The sequence below is a fragment of the Myotis davidii genome, unplaced genomic scaffold (assembly GCF_000327345.1).
Source record: "Myotis davidii unplaced genomic scaffold, ASM32734v1 scaffold944, whole genome shotgun sequence".
NCBI classification, from domain to species: Eukaryota; Metazoa; Chordata; class Mammalia; order Chiroptera; family Vespertilionidae; genus Myotis; species Myotis davidii.
The window spans coordinates 23,868-32,639 of record NW_006296283.1 but is presented as its reverse complement, the minus strand read 5'-3'; positions in this window follow the sequence as shown (position 1 = coordinate 32,639).

Below are 8,772 nucleotides of genomic sequence, written 5' to 3'. Positions count from 1 at the left end.
GTAAGAGAAACAGCTAGCTACAGGACAAAATAGTAATAGTCGACAAAAACAAAAACAAAAAATAAACAAAAATAAACAAACAAAGAGAGACAGAAGGGGGTTTTGCCAGGTCCTCATTTCCTGGTGTGAGAGGAGAAGCAAAATGCTGAGCTGCCTCCTGGTGTGGTCCTGGCGGCTGCTGTTTCCTGTGTCATTAATCTGGCCTCGTGCTCCTGGCGAGTCCGGTGTGGTTTGCAGTGAACCCTGATGGGGTGTGGCTGCCTCTGTACCTATATTTCCCAGCATGCCTATAAAGCAGAGGTTTCTTTTCAGATATGAGCGCCCTTTTTCACCCCCCTGCAAAGGTCATGTGCCCCATGAGACTGTGGCTGTACTTAACACTGAGGAGATATTTAAAGATCTCCTCAAACCATTAGGTATGAATAAGACTTTATCTCATTTTAAGATGTTTTTCTGTGTGTAATGTAACACATACAGAAAACTGCATAGAACATATATGCACATCTTTTTTAAAAAATATGTTTTATTGATTTTTTATAGAGAGGGAGGGAGAGGGATAGAGAGTTAGAAACATTGATGAGAGAGAAACATCGATCAGCTGCCTCCTGCACACCTTGTACTGGGGATGTGCCCGCAACCCAGGTACATGCCCTTGACTGGAATCGAACCTGGGACCTTTCAGTCCACAGGCCAACACTCTATCCACTGAGCCAAACCGGTTAGGGCATATATGCACATCTTAATTGTTTTGAAGTGAACCCCTGTTTACCCATTACCCAGATTAAGAAATAGAACATTGCTGGCACTCCAGAAATTCCTTTATTGCTCTGTCCTCACCACAATGCCCTCTTCCACCCTTGAGGAAACCAGTCTCCTGACATTTAAAAAAATATTTTTTATTGATTTCAGAGAGAAAGGGAGAGGGAGAGAGAGACAGAAACATCAATGATGACAGAGAATCATCAATTGACTGCCTTCTGCATGCCCCCTACGGGGGACCAACCATGCAACCCAGGCATATGCCCTGATTGAGAATCGAACTGTGACCTCCAGGTTCATAGATCAAGGCTCAAACACTGAGCCACACCTCCTGGGCTCCCCTGACATCTACAGTAATCATTTCCTTGCTATACTTTATGACTTAACCACCTACAAATGGATTCCTAAACAATATAGTTTTGCCGTAAATGGAATCATCTTATAAATTAAAAGCTGAATATGCTAAGTGTCTGACCGTTAGTTTCACTGTTTGACCAGTCACTATGACGCACACAGACCACTGGGAGGGTGGGGGCAGACGCTCCAACTGGTAGATTAGCTTGCTACTGGGGTCCGGCAGATCGGGACTGGGCGAGATGGGCCGGACATGCCCTGGAACCCTCCCGTGGTGCCTCCCTGGCCCCGATCATGCATCAGTGCATGCAATTGATATGTAGAAATTTGGCCTGGCCTGCACCCTCTCGCAATCCAGGACCGCTCAGGGAATGTTGGAGAGCTGGTTTTGGCCCGATCCCCATAGGCCAGGCCGAGGGACCCCACTGGTGCACGAATCTGTGCACCTGGCCTCTAGTAGTTTATATATTCTTTAGTGATTTCTTTCCTCAACATCATGTATGTAAGAGTCATGCATGCCGTTGCATGTAACTGTAGTTCCCCACTGTTTCGTTGTGTTACTATATCACAATGGTGGACGGATCAGTGTGTTATTTACAGTATGAGACTGTGGACAGCTGCTGCTCTGGTATATGCTGATGCACACAACAGAGTCTCCAGGAGAGTAGAATGGCTGCAGCATTGTGAACACTGTTAAAAAAAATTTCACAGCTTTGAGATACAATTCACATACCACTCAATTCACTTGTTTAAAGTGTACAACTTAATGGGGTTCTTATTATTTATTTTTTAAATATATTTTTATTGATTTCAGAGAGGAAGAGAGAGGGAGAGAGAGATAGAAACACCAATGATGAGAGAGAATCATTGATTGGCTGCCTCCTGCACACCCCCTACTGGGTTCAAGCCTGCAGCCCAGGTATGTGCCCTTGACTGGAATTGAACCCAGGACCCTTCAGTCCGCAGGCTGATGCTCTATCCACTGAGCCAAACCAGCTAAGGTCTTAATGGTTTTTAATGTAGTCTTAGAGTTGTGCAATCATCACACAATCATCAGTAGCACTTTTAAATGAATTAGTATTTTATTTATTACAAAGGTCTACATATATGTAGACCATCAGAGTAGAAGTAGATGGACATATTTATTCATCCTAGAGCTGGTGCTTGGTTTCTATATGTTCTGTGGTTCTATGGCTCCCAGAAGTCTTTAGTTTAAGGCATTGATATGTAGAAATTTGCCATTAACATGCATATACGTACTTAAAAGATTTAGTGCTTTAATTCATCACATATTCTATAGATGGCTTTATGATAGTGTTTCTCAAATTTTCCTGGACGTCAGAATCATTTAGAAGGCTTGTTAAAACAGATTGCTAAGCACCACCCTCCCAGTTTCAGATTCGGTAGGTTGGGGTGGACCTTGAGAATTTGTTTACCTAATCAGTATCCAAGTGATAATAATACTATTAGTCCGGGGCAGTGGTCGGCAAACCACAGCTTGCGAGCCACATGCAGTTCTTCGGCCCCTTGAGTGTGGCTCTTCTACAAAATACCACGTGCAAGCGCATACATACAGTGTGATTGAAACTTTGTGGCCCATACGCAGAAGTCAGTTTTCGGCCTGGGCAAGTCTATTTTGAAGAAGTGGCGTTAGAAGTGGGGGTACATTCGCTGAGGTCAACCCCTCAAATTGAGGACGTTTTTAGCAAAGGCCAGCTTAGGAGTACCCTAATTAAGTTAATAACAATGTACCTACCTATATAGTTTAAGTTGAAAAACTTTGGCTCTCAAAAGAAATTTCAATCGTTGTACTGTTGATATTTGGCTCTGTTGACTAATGAGTTTGCCGACCACTGGTCTGGGGACCATACTTTGAGAAACCTGGTAGCTGGCTGTTACCTTGGAAATTAGAGAACCAAGTATGGAAGGAATTCATTCAATCAATCATTCAGGAGATAAGAATGGGACAAAAGACGCAATTTGTTGGAGGGAAAAGAGGGCAATTAGCAGGCTCTTGCAATAGCTCAGAGTATGACAGTAGGAATAGAGAGTAGTGAATTAATTTTTAAAATATTATGGAAACACAGTGAAGAGGCCTTGGCAATTGATTTGACATGGAGGGTAAAGGAAAGGAAGGAGTCAAATATGACACCAAGATTTTAGTCCTGAATCAGGAAGAGAATTGGAGCACAGAGAATAAGTGGGACTGTGAGGGAAGAGTATAATAAATCCGCATCTAAATTCCTATACTTCTTGGCTGTCTAGGAAGATTTACTCAGCCATCATTTCATGGTCAAAAGATGACTGATCCCCTAAGCCGATGGCCCCATTCCTACAATGATGCCCCCAGAAACTAGAAGCATATGGCCATGGGAAGTTTTTCTGGACAATTGATATTGAATGCTCAGTAGGAATTTAGAGGGACTACATGAAAAAAGGGGACATATGTAACACTTTCAACAAGAAAGATTAACAAAAAAGAAGAATGATTCTGAGAACGTTGAAGATTATCAAAATCCTTTTTCACATATTGCAATATCTCTCCTATCCTTCAAATTTTCTCTTTTTTTTAAAAATCCTCACCAGAGAATATATGTGTGTGTGTGTGTGTTTAACTTAAAAAAAATTGAGTTTAGAGAGGAAAGGGGAGCGAGGGAGAGAGAGAGAGAGAGAGAGAGAGAGAGAGAGAGAGAGAGAGAAAGAGAAAGAAAGACACCCATATGAGAGAGAAACATTGATCAACATCAATCAGTGTCCACAGGGACCCAACCAAGGATTGAACCTGCAACCCAGGGTGTGTGCCCTGATCGAGAATTGAACATACGACCCTTCAGTGCATGGGAGGATGCTCCAACTGAGCCACCTGGCCAGGGCGAAGTTTTCTCTTTTAGACCAAACCATCTTTTTTTTTTTTTTAATGTATTTTATTGATTTTTTACAGAGAGGAAGGGAGAGAGATAGAGAGTCAGAAACATCGATGAGAGAGAAACATCGATCAGCCGCCTCCTGCACATCTCCCACTGGGGATGTGCCCGCACCCCAGGCACATGCCCCTGACCGGAATCGAACCCGGGACCCCCCAATCTGCAGGCCGACGCTCTATCCACTGAGCCAAACCGGTTTTGGCCCAAACCACATCTTTATGTGAAATCCTTCTTGCTCTTTTCCTTCTATTTAAAGCCTACATATCTTTAAGTCCCTACTCCAGTCCCACCTCCTGACTATGCCTGCTCCCTGGACTCCTCAGGCACTTCACCTGTCCTGCATTTCAGAGTAGGTTTTTCACTTCCCCCAGCTAGACCAAACCACCTCTAGGAGCAACGTCTTTGACCTTTTCACTTTACTGCATAATAAGCAGGATTAGATGTCCAAGGGTTCTCATGTCTTTGAAGACAAGGTAGAGACTGAGCTGGGTCTTGGAATCTCCAAAATCTCAATTAACATCTGATAGTAGATTCCCAAATAAGGGGATACTTCAGTAGAAGCAGTTTTTGTGCTGGTCAATGGGCTGGGCCATATGGAAGCCAAAGGACTCCTTTGTCTCCATGAGAGGCTGACCTCAGTGGCCTGTGGCCAGAGAACCAGAGAGAGCTATTCTCTTTTTCCAATCAACAAATATTTATTGAGCACATACTAGGTACCCTTGGACACTATCTCAACCACTGGGAGAAAATAGTGAATAAGACCATTTGCAGAACTTATGAGGAAAGAAACAAAAATACAAATAAACATACCAAATTATGCCACATTATATTAAACTAGTGGCCCGGTGAACAAAATTCGTGCATGAGGGAGGTGACCCTGAGCCCGGCCTGCACCCTCTCCATCTGGGGCCCCTCAGGGGATGTCCGACTGCCAGCTGCCGGGCAGCTGGACATCCCTCTCATAATCCGGGACTGCTGGCTCCTAACCGCTCACCTATCTGCCTGCCTGATCTCCCCTAACCACTATGCCTGCTGCCTTCTCACCCTCAACTGCCCCCCACCAGCCTTCTCACCCCCAACTTCCCCCCACCAGCCTTCCTGCCCCCCCCCTTTGCCAGCCTGATTGCCCTCAACTGCTCCCCCTGCCAGACTGCTTGCCCCCAACTGCTCCCCTGCCAGCCTGCTCACCACCAATTGGTTCCCCTGCTGGCTTGATCGCCCCCAACTGCCCTCCCTTCCTGGCCTGATCAATCCTAACTGCCTCTGCCTCTTGCCCCACCACCATGGCTTTGTCTGGAAGGATGTCAGGAAGTCTCCCAGTCTAATTAGCATATTAGCCTTTTATTAGTATAGATGTGGCAAAAACATGCACTAAGCTAGAAAGAGAATGATGGAGGTGGGGGCCTGCTTTGGATTGAATGGTCAAGGAAGACATCTTTGAGGGTGTGATCTCAAGGACAAAGAGCCTGATCTGCACAGAGAGAGGGCAACCCCTTCCCAGAAGTCAGCAAAGCACAAAGGTGTGGGGTGGTAAGGAGGTGTGGAAAGGCAGGCAGTTTGGGGTTTCTGGAGCACAGAGTGAAAACCAAAACAAGAAGGAAAGGTTGGCAAGGTCACATTTTGAAAGGACTTGTGTAATGTGGTGATGGTGTTTGGTTTCATCCTTTAGGAGACGGGGAACCTTTGATACACATAAACACCAGCTCTCTAAAACTGTTATTCTATCTTAATTCCTCCAGCCTTAAGCAGCCTGTCATCATTTTGATTGGGAGAAGTATGTCTTTCTTCCCCTACCGACAAGGCTGTGTGCGTGTGCGTGTGTGTGCGCGCGCGTGCATATGTGTGTGTGTGTGTTTATACTAGTAACTTTACAATCAGCCTGATGGTTGTTGTTTTTTTTTTTTAATAAATGTTTTTTGTGCTACTTCCTATGAATTATGATGTTGTTATCTAATTTACCTTTTTTTTCAGTGCCCCTGACTAAATACGTATTGCATGTTTTTTTCTCTTTTTTAAATATATTTTATTGATATTTTACAGAGAGGAAGTGAGAGGGATAGAGAGCCAGAAACATCGATGAGAGAGAAACATCGATCAGCTGCCTCCTGCACGCTCCCCACTGGGGGTGTGCCCGCAACCAAGGTACATGCCCTTGACCGGAATCGAACCCGGGACCCTTGAGTCCGCAGGCCAACGCTCTATCCACTGAGCCAAACCGGTTCTGGCCGTATTGCATGTTTTTTAAAAAAATTTATTTATAGAGAAAAGAAGGGAGAGCGAGCAAAACATCGATCAGTTGCCTCCTGCAGGTACCTGACTAGGGATCAAACCCACAACCTGATTATATGCCCTGACTGGGAATCAAACTTGCCACCTTTTGGTGTAGGAGACAATGCCCAACCAACTGAGCCACCTGGTCAGGGCTGATTTACTGTACTGCTATTCACAGCCTTAGCAATAAGGCAATAGTGAAAAGAAGAAAAGCAAAGCAGAGGGAGTGTTATATTCTAGGGACAGGGAAGAACTATCAAGGATGTGATGTAGTTACCTCTGTTGGGGAAGAGTAGAAAGACCTGGAATCCAAGCCAGGGTCTACCATTCAATTGCTGTCTGAGAAAGCTACTTAACCTCTTTACATCTTGGTTTCCTTGTATTTAAAGTGAGGGTATAATAATGTCATATACCACATAGAATTTTGGTGAAGATTAAATGAGAAAAGTGGTTGTAAAACACTTGGTTCAGTGCATGTAGGAGGTGCTCAATAAATGTTCACTAATATCAGGTATGTCACTGATTATTAACCAAGAACCATTTATTACTGCCTAGTATAACTATACTGGGCACATGGGGCATAGGTGGACAGTAGAAAAAGTAAGTTTGTATCTTTAAGAAACTTCTGATGGTTGGAGAAGTAAGAAATACACACAACTCCAAGACAGCATGTCTGGGATAGGGTGGTGCTGAGTAGATACCTGTACTCATGGATGCTAACGAAGTCCCAAGTAAGTGGAAAGATTTCCATGGTGTTGGATTAATCAAGGACAGTTTCATGGAGGAAGTGAACCATGGGCATGGACTGGGAAGTAGTTTAAGGTTTGGATTGCTGGAGAGGAGAATGCCCCTTGGGAAGAGATCAGAACGAGGTCTTGTGGGGAAAGCAGGGTTGTTCTAGGAGCAGGGGGAGGTGCGAAAAGAGGCCCGCATTTGGAAATCCAGGAGAAGACCATGAGGGAAAATGAGGCCGGGCTGGGAAGTTTAGGATGGTTAAAGAACTGGGAACCATTGCAAGTTTTCAAATGGGAATATTATGGCGTTCAGTGCGTATGTTAGGAAGACCTGTTGGAGCCATCTGGGTTAGGCCACAAAGAACTGCTCTGGTGTTGAGGGGTAAGCAGGGCGAACACTTGCTTGGAAACAGGGAAGGAAATGCGTGAACGTGCTGTACACCTTAGGAGGTATTAGTCAAGATCCATAAAGGGTCTTTCTCTCCTCTTTATGGTGTTGAAGTGACCAAGGAAAGAGGAGACTGGGATGACAGCTGTCATTCCTGCACCTCCTCTATCTGCCCCTACCCCATGGAGATAATTTAACAACAGGCAAGTACGTTGTGGCAGTGCAGCCAGGAGTTCACAGAGGGAAGTTCCCTTTCCAGACTGCTAGGGTTGTTCACCTTGCTGTGCCAGAGAGGTCAACAAAAGAGCAAGTGCGTTTTTAAATTTTGCACCCAGTAGCTCTTCACTGGGTCACCCAGCAACAGTTAGCCCGTGGCAACCACGAGAAGGCTCCCATCCAGCATCTTGGTTATTTCTTGGTAAGTTTCTAGGGGTGAGGGTGCCTGTCTGAGCCAGGGGGGCAGGTGTGGGATGGGACACTGTTTTCTGTGTGACTCCTAAGCTGAACACCCAATGGTGGTTTTGTGAGCAGAGCAGCTGATAACCTTTCCAAGCCCTCGCTCACAGGCACAGTCTGAAGTGCATGTGGAAAGCACAGAGATACCTCTTCAAGGACGGATTTGCTGGGGCCTCTGCCCCACTTGTCCAAGTCTCTCTCCTTGGTCCCCTGTCTCTGAGCCGGATGACCACAGCCCCCTAACAAAATGAAAATTGGTAACTGAGTCCAAACGAGAACCTGGAGTTCCTGTTTTCAGATACGCAGCCTTTTGTGGTGCTGGTAGAGCAGGCGGTGAGTCTCAGTCAGGACCCGGGACGTGCCACAGGGGTTGGAGATGGGCAGCAGGACTGTCCCCTGCTGCCTTCCATCTACATAGTGGTTTGGGCAGATACTTCCCAATGTGCTTTCCCCAAGGACCCTAAGTAATGTAAGTTTTTATGCCTTATTCTTTTAAAAATTTTTATTGAGTTTATTGGGGTGATCTATAATAATAAAAGGTTAATATGCTAATTAGACTGGACATCATTCCGGATGTCCTTCCTGACCAAGCTGGGGCCAGAGGAGGGAAGCAGCCCCGGTCCCAGGTGCCCACGGGCAGCAGTGGGAGGGAAGCCTGGGTCCCGGGTGCCAGAGGGAAGCCAGTGCCAGTAGCTGGGAGAAGAAAGGCCTACTCTTGCATGAATTTTTGTACATGGGGCCTCTAGTTGGTTAATAAAATTATATACGTTTCAGGTGCACAATTCCATAACACATCATCTGTATATTGTATTGTGTATACAGCACCCCAATTCAAGTCTCCTTTCCTCACCATTTAACTGCCCCCCCACCCTCTTCTCTCTCTCGC